Source organism: Dasypus novemcinctus, chromosome 2, assembly GCF_030445035.2.
Source record: "Dasypus novemcinctus isolate mDasNov1 chromosome 2, mDasNov1.1.hap2, whole genome shotgun sequence".
In the NCBI taxonomy this organism is placed as follows: Eukaryota; Metazoa; Chordata; class Mammalia; order Cingulata; family Dasypodidae; genus Dasypus; species Dasypus novemcinctus.
This window is the reverse complement of record NC_080674.1, coordinates 48,196,535-48,206,424: the sequence shown is the minus strand read 5'-3', so window position 1 is coordinate 48,206,424 and position 9,890 is coordinate 48,196,535. Positions and strand designations below refer to the sequence as shown.

The 9,890-nt window shown below is 37.3% G+C and overlaps 1 pseudogene; it reads left to right on the top strand.

The window, feature by feature from the left end:
- The first annotated feature begins 488 nt into the window (after nt 1-488).
- The window catches only part of LOC101444373 (serine/arginine-rich splicing factor 3 pseudogene), a 28,670-nt pseudogene continuing 19,268 nt past the window's right edge, over nt 489-9,890 (top strand).

Below are 9,890 nucleotides of genomic sequence, written 5' to 3'. Positions count from 1 at the left end.
TGGTGGCCTTAGAGGTGATTTTCATGTATGTATATAAATTTGGTTTCCTTAAAACAGTTTTTGTACATGATTGATTAAATATATATTGTTGTAACAAGAAAACATTGTATTAAAATTATTATGGGAGAGCATTTAAGTCAATCACAACAAAAATTAGAAATAAGATACTGTAATTACCAATCATTTGCAAAATCCATAAAACTAGAGATAAAATTCTTAAGAAAAACACAAAAAGAAATGTAACAAAAACTATCTGGGATGACAAATAAATTGATATAACAAGATAATTTTATAATGATTGAACATAGTGTAAATCCACCCATTACCATCAAGGCAAAATGGCATGGATTAGATTAAATGGAAAATCCAGCACCATTTCCTGCACACCGGGCAGACCAGAGCATCTAGGAGAACCTTACCAGAGAGGACAGGCTCATCCATTTGAGTGTGTGGGTTTGAATCTCTGCATTTCAACCCAAGATCTCGAAATGCAATGTGAATCCCACCCACTGGACTGTAAAGTTTATGTGGGTAATTTTGGAAACAATGGTAACAATACTGAATTGAAAAGGGCTTTTGGATATTATGGCCTAGGCTGAAGTGTGTGGTTGCTAGAAACCCTCCTGGCTTTGCTTTTGTTGAATTTAAAGATCCCCGAGATGCTCTCCAAGAACTAGATGGAAGAACACTGTGGCTGCTGTGGCAGAGTGGAACTGTCGAATGGTGGAAAAAGAAGTCGTAATCAAGGCCCTATTCCGTCTCGGGTGTAGCCCTGATCATTATCAAAGGATAATGATCCACCTCGGCCGCATTTCTCCAAGGAGAAGCTTCCTGCGCAGCCAGAGCAGGTCTCTTTCTAGAGATTGGAAAAAAAAGATCACTGTTTGGGGGCAGGGGGATCACAAGCAGTCCTGATCCTTCTGTAGGTCTCCAAGGCATTCTAGGTCAAACGAAAGGAAAGAGAAATCAGTTTGCAAGAGGAGGGGTGTACGGGAAATAACTTCATTTGACCGCAGTATGTATAGAAATTCAACTTCTGGTTGAGACGTCATAAGCGTGGTGCATTTTTAAGATGTTTCAGCTGTTAAAATTTGCTTACTGTTTCTTATAACATGACACACATGAAGATGTAATTCTCTATGGTCAGAAACTGATCATATGAGGCGTGTTGTTATACCAAGAATTTGTGATTTTACAATGTTCCCTTAAGCAAAATTGAATTGATTTGAATTTTTAGTCTTGCATAGACTGATAATAAACTTCTAAATCATGCCCAGCTAAATAAGTTGTAATGTTTTAATACTATGGAAACAAAACTGGCAAAAATTAAGGTCTTTGGTTTTGTCCTTAGCTGGAATATAGTATGCAATTGTAGTTAAGCAGTCTTTAAAAGCAGCTATGAACACAAGCCAGCTGTTTTAGAAAACTCAAATCTGCACTATTAAATTATAACAGAGGTTTTTAAAACTCCAGCTGGTCTTCACATTGGGCAGAGTTGCCTAGTTGGTGTAGAATCTATTTCAAGAAAGTTACCTTTGCTTTAGGTCTTAAGTTCCTTTTGTGATTGCTATGTATGAGTATATAGATGTTTAATAACAGACTTAATTGAGATACCATTACCGTTTTAGGGAACAGTGTGGAGCTGTACTTTGAATTACTGTATAGGATTTCTTTCATGCTGTCATCTGTAATATGTTGTATGACATTAATGTTTTGATTACAAATTGTTGCTTAACTTGAAAACCTGCTTTTCCTTGCAAAACTCAATCTGTGAGCTTGGTACCAAGTCCAAGGTATAACATTCCTATTGGAAGCCATACTTAAATTTTCTTGTAAAGTGGTTTTGAACTAATAAAATATTAGCATAATTGTGTAATATAGTCAGTCAAATCCACGGTTACAATTCTGGTACCATGGAAAGCAGTTGGTTACACAATTCTTACTTTATAACAAATAATAGAGTATGTATTTAATCTTTTGAAGTGAAGGGAATTTTTGGTAGTCACCCAAATGATTGTTAGTAATCCATTTCTTAGGAGTAGAAGCCAGTTGAGGGTGCATGATGGTAACCAATATTTTAAAGTATAGCAAGTCTGGTGCATTGTAACCAAAGTAAATTGCCAATAAAAAAGACTTTTATGTTAGCATGAAAACCTTTTCAAAGTTCAAAAAATTGCTTACTTTTTATATAACTTTAGCTATTGCATGGGAATTCTAAACGGATTCATCCATCCATCATGATGTAAAGTTCACAACATAGTTTAGATGTAACAGTACAGAATCGAATCATTTGGAGACATGCATAACTTTGTTCTGAGAAATTGAGAAAATTGTAATATGCCACATTTTTGTGCAATTAGATTAAATTGTAATGTAACATAAAAATAAAAACTAAAATCCAGCCACATATTACCTACCATATAAATCCAAAGCAGAAGGATTCAGAGAGTAAATAAGTAGTTGGAACAAGATTTAACAATTAAAACCATACAAAAATAAGATAGAATTGAAAATATTAACTTCAGAATGAATTAATCAAAGAAAAAAATTAAACTATCTAGGGACAGTAATTGCATTATGATAAAAGGTATTATTAGTTATGAAAACATGGCATCAATAAGATTTTATACTTTAAAAATAGCTTTACAAATGTCATATAAAAGCTGTAAGACATTAAAGAAGCATTCAATAACAATGATTTTCCAAGTGGGATTTATAATCAACTGTACCTATCTATAACAAATTAAGCAAGAACTAAAACAATCTAAGAAGAAAAAATACACCTCAAAATAATCATTAGGTATATGTGTATAGCAGTTTGATATAGTTATGAATTCCAAAAATAGCTATTGGATTATTTTTGTAAACTGTTATCTGATTAAATTATGATTAGGGCTTTTATTGGGCCACATCAGTAGGGTTTTGATAAAAGGCATGGCAAAAGACAAAGTTGGAGGCTTTTTGTCTGGAGTTTTAATGTTGGAGTTTGATGCTGAAGTCTTAAGCTGGAGCCCCGGAAAGTAAGCCCACAGAGGAAAAAGAAGCAAGCCTCAGGAAGAGAGGAACGCTGAGCCCAGAAAGAAGCAAGACCTAAGAAGTGAGGAACCCAGGAAGCCTGAACCTTGGCAGATGTCAGCAGCCATCTGGCTCCAACGCATGGAAATAGACTTTGGTCAGGGAAGTAACCTATGCTTTATGGCCTGGTATCTGTAAGCTCCTACCCCAAATAAATACCCTTTATAAAAACCAACCAGTTTCTGGTACTTTGCATCAGCACCCCTTTGGCTGACTAATGTAATGCATAAAATCTTTTATACCAAAATAGTGATTACAGCTTTATAAAAAATGACTTTTCTTTAGAAAGTGTTTATCAAGCAGCAGTATGTGCTTCTTATCACAATTGAGGCAATGCAAGGATATAAAGAGAAAATAAAATCTAAATCTCCCCCAAACTTTCCTCCATTTATACTCCCTCAAGTAACCAATGTTAAAATTGTTAGTTGTTTATTCTTAACATCTTTACCATATTTTCACAAACATGGATGTATATGTAGGATTTGTTTTTGTTTATTAAAAATGATAATATTATACACAATACTTTTTACCTTCCTTTTCTTAATTAAATGTATTACATGACCATCCCTCTAGATAATTATAAATGTATATATTATATACATATAAATATAAAGCTCATTTTCAAACCAGAGAAAAGTGCTCAATAATTAGATGACCCAAAATATATTGTCATTTCCCTGTGAATAATGAACATTAAAGATGATTCTTTTTCTATGACACTGAAATAAGGCTACACTAAAAAATCTTGTACCTATGTCCTCCTATGCTTTATCTCTTTTATTTTTTATTTTTATTTCTTTATATCTTTAGGGTAGGTACCCCAGAGTGGGATCTCTGGGACACAGAATATGCATATTTTTTATTTTAAAAGGTAAAAAGTCATGCTTCCTATTTCACTGAGAAAATAGAGTCTATTTTTAGATAGACTTTTTAAATTATATTTCTTTTTTAACTTTATTTTGTACATTTAATAAGTGAAAATATAAACAATTAAAAACTGAAAACAAAACAGTTGAATAAAAACATACATTTCTCCTTTAAATGTACTGGACACATATAAAATTTTTTTGAATCATATAATATTTTACACAATGTATTTGGTTCATGGTAACACAATCATACAGTATTTATCCTTTTGTGTCTGGCTTGCTTTGCCCAACATAATGTCTTCCAGGTTCATTCATGTTGTTATATGTTTTACGACTTTATTTCTTCTTTTCTTTTTTTTGTTTTTGAATAATTATTTTAATTGTCTTTTTTGAAAAGATGCATAGATCACAAAAAAAAAGTTACATTAAAAAATATAAAAGTTTCCCATATACCCCACCCCCCACCCACCCACACTTCTCCCACATCAACAACCTCTTTCATCATTGTGGCACATTCATTGCATTTGGTGAATACATTTTGGAATACTGATGCACTGCATGGGTTATAGTTTACATTGTAGTTTTCACTCTCCCCCAGTCCATTCAATGGGTTATGACAGGATATATAATGTCCAGCATCTGTCCCTGCAATATCATTTAGGACAACTCCAAGTACCTAAAATGCCCCCATATCACATCTCTTCTTCCCTCTCCCTCACCTCAGCAACTACAGGGGCCACTGTCTCCACATCAATGATTCAATTTCTTCCATTGTTAGAGTCACAATTGTTCTATAGTAGAAAAATACCAATAAGTCCACTCTAATCCATATTTTATTCCTCTATCCTGTGGACCCTGGGATGGTGATGTCCACTCCATCTCTAAATCAAGAGGGGGCTTAGATTCTACATGGTTGATGGGTGCTATTCTCCCACTTGCAGTTGTAGGCACTCTCGGTTCCCTGGTGTGGTGTTTGACCATCTTCACCTCCCTGTTAGCTGACCTGGGTAAGTCCAATGAACTGGAGAGTAGGTGTTGCAGTAGGCTCAGGGCCCAGAAAGCACATGATCAGTCCAGAGACTCAAGTCTCCTGAGTATACATCAACCCCACCACAAACCAGTAAAAGTGACAGAAGAGGCATGTGTAGAAAGGTCACATCTGAGTCCAACTCCATCACACTCAAGAGCACAAATTCCAAAGTAGGACCCACTAACAAGACACTGAACTTCAAAGCCATCTGCCTTGACCATAGAACCTGTGTGTCTCCATAGCCTTCAAGAGCACCACTACCAGGGTTGCATCTACTTTAGCTATCTCTGGGGTCCTCCTGAGACATGCATAAACTCAACCCCTCTGATGACATTCCAACTCATTTTGAAGTCTCTTAGTCATATAAACTCACTTGTCTTTACCATTTCCACCTTTTATTCAAGATCTTTTTCTAGTTGCATCACCAGCTGGTGATTGGTAGTAATTCCTTGGTGGCAAGGAGGCTCATCCCTGGGAGTCATGTCCCATGCTATGGGGAAGGTAATGCTTTTACATGCTGAGTTTGGTTTAGAGAGTGGCCACATTTGAGCAACATGGAGGCTTTCAGGAGACAATGCTTAGGCACCCTGCAATTCTAGGCCAAGTTGAAATTTCAGGCACACAGGCTCATAAGCATAGTCATCAGCATCAAGGGCTCATCATTGGACCATCCTTCTCCACTGGTCTTTGCCTTTGCACTTGGGGGATTGTTGCTGTTCCATTGGGAAATGTGACAGAGCTCCCCTGGGTAGGAACTCAGCACTCCCTCAGTTGTCATTTGTAACTCTACCTACTATGCAAATACCCAACAAATATCTGAATATTTTTATATACCCTATATACATGTCCTGGAGAACTCCCTCCCAACCATGTGTCCCTCATCAGTAACACCCCATACCAGTGTTCCTCCCCTTTGATTTGCCATGTGACCCAGCAATTCCACTGTTGGGTATATACCCAGAAGAACTGAAAACAAGTATACAAACCAATATATGCACACCAATGGTCATAGCAGCATTATTCACTATTGCTAAAAGTTGGAATTAACCCAAATGTCCATCAACAGATGAATGGATAAGCAAAATGTGGTATATACATGCAATGGAATACTACTCAGCTATAAGAAGGAATACAGTACTAACACATGGGATAACATTGACGAATCTTGAGGACCTTATTGTGAGTGAAGCAAGCCAGGCATTGAAGGACAAATACTACATGACCTCTCTGATATGAAATAAGCAAATCAAGCTGTCTCAGAGAGCCAGAGACTGGATGATAGGCTTACAGGAAATTGTGGGTGAGGGCTTCTGATGTTGGAGTTTTGATGTTGGAGTTTTATGCTGAAGACTTAAGCTGGAGACCGGGGAAGTCAGCTCACAGAGGAAAGAGAAGCCAGTACCAGGAAGAAAGGAACCCTGAACCCAGAGAAAAGCAAGCCTCAGGAACATAGGAACCCAGGAAGCCTGAACCCTCACAGATGTCAACAGCCATCTTGCTCCAAATAGATTTTGGTGAGGGAAGTAACTTAGCTTTATGGCCTGGTATCTGTAAGCTCCTGCCCCAAATAAATACCCTTTATAAAATAAAAAAAAAGTAATTGTGGGGGAGAGGAAGGTTGTGAGCTGAAGCCTATATGGGCTAAATCTATGATAAAGTGGAGGTAAGTAGTTGTGTAGGAAAGGGATAAGACAAGGGCATATGACAATAGACCTTTAGCAAACAAATCTACTACCCATCATTATCTGTACCATATACCATGTCTTATTTCACATTACAAATGAAATGTCTATTCCAATCCCCTCACATGTAAACTAGATCTCATTCCCCTTTTTGGAGCCAAGGAAATTTTTTACTTCAGCAGTTCTCCCCTCTTTCTCTCTGTCCTACACAGTCCCAATTTTTCCATTTGCTCAGGAATAAAAAGAATGTTGCCATTCTTGGCTATTCTTTCTCTCATTCTACACAAACATCAGCACCTTGAATTGATTATACTTTAATATATATCCAGGATACAATCACTTCTCCTCACCATCAATATTACAATGTTCAGCCCAAGGTAATATCTTTTTCTCTGGATTATGGCCTTCACTGCCAAAATAGTCTCTCTGCTTCTAGCTTTGTTTCCTTGCAACTATTTTCAACAAACTATCAGAGAAATTCTTTTTAATTAATTTTGTTTATTTCTCACCCCCACCCACACACCCTTGTTGTTTGCACTCAGTGTCTGTTCATCTCCTATTTTAGGAAGTAGTGGGAACTGAACCCAGGACCTCCCATGTGGGAGAGAGATGCCCAATCACTTGAGCCACATCTACTCCCTGCTTGTTGTGTCTCTCATTGAGTCATCTCATTGTGTCAATTTATTATGTCAGCTCACCATGTCGGCCCATCACATCATCTTCTCATGTCAGTTCACTGTCTTGCTCACTGTCTTGCTCATCTTCTTTAGGAGGTATTTTCTTTAAAAAAAGAAAAGAAAAGAAAAAAAAGGAACCAACCAAACAAAAAGGCAGGACTCGGCTCCCTCTCAGCAGTTCAGCATGCGTTGCAGATTGACGGGAGGTCTGTTTCTTCATACCGGCTTCGTCTGTGACTGTGATTTGTTGAGGCACCAGGAATTGAACCTGGGACTTCCCATGTGGTGGGTGGGCATCCAACTGCTTGAGCCACACCTGCTTCCCTCTATTTAATTTAAGACAAAGCATATCACTCTTCTCAAAATAACAGTCATTCTTCACTTCCTTCAGAGTAAACGTCAAAGCCTTTACTCACATGTACCATGGATCCTGCATCACCTGCCTCCCCCCAACACTTTACCTCTCTGGCCTGATCTCTTGTTGCCCTTTCCCTTCACATTCTGTTCCAGCTTCACTGGGCTCCATTTTTTCTTTCAAATGTGCCAGGTATGCTGCCACTTCAGGGTCTTTGCATGTGTGCTTACTTTTGCCTATAAAAATCTTCCTCCAAAGTTGAATATAGACTTGCCAGGAGATCCAGAAATACCATTGCTAAGTAAATTCCCAGAAGAAACTGAGAGCAGTAATATGAATGGATATCTTCACACTAATGTTCATAGTGGCATTATTCACGATTGCCAAAAGTTGGAAACAACCCATGTGTCCATCAACTGATGAATGAATGAACAAATTGTAGAGTATACACACAATGGAATAAATTGCAGCACTAAGGAGAAATGAAGTCATGAAATATATGACAACATAGATGAACCTGGAGGATGTTATGCTGAGTGAAGCAAGCCAGACACAAAAGGACAAATACTGTAAGATTGCCCTATTTTGAACTAAATATATTATGTGAAATATGAATATGGATAGAATTGCATCTATAAGACCATTTCTCTTTGAAGTTGAACAAATGTTAGTAGTGCAAAATGTTAATATCAGACAAGAAAATGCATTAAACTAAGTGAAGGAGACCAGATACAGTGTATTACATATTGTATAATTCCATTTATATAAAATGTAAATATAAATCAATTTATAAAGATTTGAAGGAGATCAGTGGCTATGTAGGTCTGAGGAAGGACTGTTAAGGGGTGTAGAATCTTTCTTTTTGGAGTAATACATTTGTTCTAAGATTTTTGAGATGATGAGTGTACAACATTGTGATTATACTAAAAGCCATTGATTATACACTTTAGCTAGAACAGCTGGAAACAGCAGCTATGTACAGTGGGGGAAGCATAGAGGGATTGAGAGGTGAGGAATTTTCTTGTTTGTTTGTTTATCTGTTTCTCATTGGCATTAGAATTCTTACATTGTATTATTTTGTTGTTCTATTTTCCAAGATTTTTATAATGAAAAATTTTCAAACATACTGTAGCAAAATAGAAGAAATTTTACAATAAACATCCCTACATCCATCACTTATATTTAACCATTAATATATTACTGTACTTTATTTATATGTCTCTTTTTTAAAAATTATTTTTAATGTTTTTTTGAAGATACATAGACCACAAACAAATGTTACATTAAAAAATAGAAGAGGTTCCCATATACCCCACCCCCACCCCCCATATCAACAACTTCTTTCATCATTGTGGCACATTCATTGCATTTGGTGAATACATTTTGGAGCACTGCTGCACTGCATGGATTATAGTTTACTTGTAGTTTACACTTTCCCCCAGTCCATTCAGTGGGTTATGGCAGGATATATAATGTCCAGCATCTGTCCCTGCAATATCATTTAGGAAAATTCCAACTCCCTAAAATGCCACCACATCACATCTCTTCTTCCCTCTCCCTGCCCTCAGCAACTATAGTGGCCACTTTCTCCACATCAATCCTATGGTTTCTTCCATTGCTAGTCACTATAGCTTTATAGTAGAATACCAGTTAATTCACTCTAATCCATATTTATTCCTCCATTCTATGGACCCTGGGATGCTTATGTCCACTCCACCTCTAAATTGAGAGGGGGCTTAGATCCCACATGGTTGATGGATGAGATTCTCCTGCTTGGAGTTGTAGGCACTCTCAAATATGGCCACTCTCTCAGCATGTAAATGCATTACCTACCCCCCAGCATGGAATATGACTCCCAGGGATGATCCTCCCTGGTGCCGAGGGATTACTACCAACCACTAACTGGTGATTCAACTAGAAAAAGACCTTGAATAAAAGGGGGAAATGGTAAAGACAAATGAGTTTATATGGCTAAGAGACTTCAAAATGAGTCAGGTCATCAGAGGGTCATGCTTATGCATGCCTCAGCAGGATCCCAGAGACAGCCAAAGTAAATGCAACCCCAGGTACTAGTGCTCCTGAGGGCTACAGAGACACACATGTTCTACAGTCATGGCATGTGTCTCTGGAGTTCAGTGCCTTGTCAATGAGTCCTACTTTGTAATTTGTGTTCCTGAGTGTGATGGAGTTGGACTCAGATGT